The sequence below is a fragment of the Nelumbo lutea genome, chromosome 4 (genome assembly GCF_056320005.1).
Source record: "Nelumbo lutea isolate HS-2025 chromosome 4, American lotus-T2T, whole genome shotgun sequence".
Lineage (NCBI taxonomy): Eukaryota > Viridiplantae > Streptophyta > Magnoliopsida > Proteales > Nelumbonaceae > Nelumbo > Nelumbo lutea.
In genome coordinates, this window is record NC_142687.1 from 3,685,566 (window position 1) to 3,688,536 (window position 2,971).

At 38.8% G+C, this 2,971-nt stretch overlaps 1 long non-coding RNA gene across 1 annotated transcript; it reads right to left on the bottom strand.

Moving 5' to 3' along the window:
* Positions 1-373: 373 nt before the first annotated feature.
* On the bottom strand, positions 374-2,602 carry LOC148853434 (uncharacterized). The gene is made up of 2 exons (XR_016112505.1): positions 1,988-2,602; positions 374-1,307 (listed from the first exon to the last, which is right to left on the bottom strand). It is a non-coding gene; the product is annotated as an uncharacterized LOC148853434 (long non-coding RNA).
* Positions 2,603-2,971: the final 369 nt, after the last annotated feature.

The following is a 2,971-nucleotide window of genomic DNA, read 5'->3' on the forward strand; positions in this document are numbered from 1 at the left end:
TAAATATCTTCTTGGAGTTCTGAGATTCTTATAGCATCTCCTTGAGAAAACCTATCAATAAATCCTTCCAAATATCCACAGCATTGTCTAACCACAAAATACTTTTAGCAATTGAAGGTGATAAAGAACGGATTAACCAAATAAACCATTGTGTTGCATCTTTGCTAGGCTGGATAAGTAGGATCATCGTTCGAAAGAATTAGTATGCTTCCATCGACAAATCCAAGCTCATTCTTTGAGAGCAAAGCCATTCGCATGGATCTGAACCATAATTAAAATTAGGCCTGATAAAACTGGTGAAACTAACACCAGAGATGGATTCTCATTCGGATGAAGGTAGAACGGATTTGATGGTGTATTGTTTGCCATGCAATTTGTTTTTACACAATAGGATGAATCTCGTTGTTTGCCATGTTGATTACAGCAGAAAGACTTGATCAAATTGAACTAATTCTGTGAAATCGATGTACGCAAGCAGAAGGACAGCCAAGAAAAAAAATTCTGATAAGAGAAAATTCCGTCCAAGAGCCCCCACCGATGTATGCAAGCGGAAGACCGAAGGGACGCCTACAAACAGAACAAGCAACGATAATATTTCCAGTTGTTCAATAGAACTTCAAAAGCGGACAGTAATGGAGAGCCCTTCTCAGATGTTCAAATTATCCTTTAATCCAATCAGTATTGCAGAGTATGGAGGATGTTCTAATAATATTTCCAATCAGCTTGCTGAACAATACCAATAGCAGCAAGAAGAAGAAACCAGCAACAGATTTTCCGATCTGCAAAGCCGTTCTGATAATATTTCCAATTAGCTTGCTCAACAACACCAGTAGCAGCAAGAAGAAGAAACCAGCAACAGATTTTCCGATCTGCAAAGCCCTACTGTCGGCGAGATTGTGAAACAGAGAACTAGATCTGTTTGAACCTGCTATTTAGTGCTGCAGAAAGATTGTGATGAAAAAATCAGATCTTGGAGAATATTTCTGCCAGCGAATCCTTCTCAGTTCAGTGCCGTTGGGAAAAGAACAACGAGATACTCTTAGTTCCCGAACCAATGTTCGCAAGAAAATCCTACAAGATTGGCATTGATGCAGACGAGGCTCGGCGAAGAAGGGAAGACAATCTTGTCGAGATCAGAAAGAACAAACGAGAGGACAATCTCCCAAAGAAACGCAGAAAAAAGAAAACAGAGAGCCTATCTTTGAGCGCGTCTGTGATAATGGCAACGCCGGAAAATGATATAGCAGAAAATTTATGAAGCTCTGAAAACCGGTACAGAGGTGTCAAAGCAGAACGCTGCTTGTGCTCTGCTTAGCAAATGAAGAAAAAAACAAAAAAGAGGAAAACTAATAAATTATAAATTACAAATAATAATCGATGTAAAATTTTATGTTTGATGTGATTTACATGTAAAACTTCACTACATTCAAACGTATGCAAAATTGAACGAGTAAAGGTTTAGATTGATAATGATTACACATTCTCTCCAAATGCCAACAAAAACAAATTGATATAAATTTTTACAATATTCTTAATTTACACCGATTTCAAACTCAGATTCGCTCGCTTTCAAGTTAAGATAATTTTTCTCAAGTTCAAATGGGCACGCTCCCCACTTGCACATTTCGCCGTACTTAGAGATGTTCCCAATATATGGTTGCGATGTACCATGGTCACATGTTACCCCAATGAAATATGAATACGACAGTATTCAAAACAAATACATATTGAGAGTGCGAAGGATTCTTCACCACTATCATCGGTGGAGTTGCAGCAGTTTCTCGCAAAACAATTAGGGTAAATTACAAATACCCTGTATTATGGGGTCAGTGACAAAGACCCCTTGGCCCTTGCACTTTTTTTTTTTTTTTTGTTTTGTAACAAAAACCCCTTTCGTTAATATTCCATCAGTTAATTTCGAAAAATATTCTCAACAAAGTATAAATTTTTTTAAATGCTCAAATTAATCTTTTATAATTAAATTTACCTTTTTCTTTAATTTATGAAATCTTCTCTTCACCACTGTTCCTTCGAGTAATAAGTCGTCCTCGCTGCCTCCTTGGCGTCCCAAAGAAAAGGCGGGTATAATCTCATGCTCTTGTAGAGCGACCCATGATTGTAATGTAAACCTTATTCTTCACATGAGAGTGTCTTTGATATTTAACCAGAAGAACCGGGTGAAGGTTTCCATGTTGTGTCTCGATCAGTTGAGATAAAGCTAATCACCATTCACCAAGTTTATGCAAAGCCTAAAATTTGGGAAACTGTTTCCAAAAGCGTCTGGTTAATTGAGCCAAACCTTTCGTTGCTCGGGCGGACAACACTTTCAGATGCGGTGGTGAATTCTGGCGATGGAAACGAGGGACACAAGTATTCTGGGTCAAATCCGAAAGCAGTCTTGCAAATGCTGTCAAGGCAAATCTCTGGAGGATATCTTATAGATTGCTCACGTACGGAATTCTCTACGGCGACCATAGAGAGATTCTGGCTGGCTGTATAACTAAACATGCAGCATTCGAATCCATGGACGTAGAAATAGAGAGTAATGATCTAAAAGACAGAAGAGAAAGGGATGATGATACCTGCAACAAAAAAGAACGATTTGACCTCCCGATTGAAATCTGACAATCCTACATCCAGAATTGAGAAAGGTTTCATGTAATAACCACAGATAACTACTTTGTGATAACCCGAAAACTGCATTTGTTAATTCGACTACAACTGGAATTAGGCCTATAGGTGATCTGTAATTACGGAAATAGACATGGATGCCGAACTGAGAAACGGGGCCATGCTGGGTTAGTCCAGTACGTACTTGAGTTCAAGTGTTCAACAACTAGGTCAAAATGTTCAATCCGGTCAATTCCACCCGTGCCATATATGGACTTGTGGGCACAACCCGATTGAACTTATTCAGTTCAGCTTTACCCTTGCAGTTTCATAAAGCAGGTCGCAAATTCTTTGGGGACGT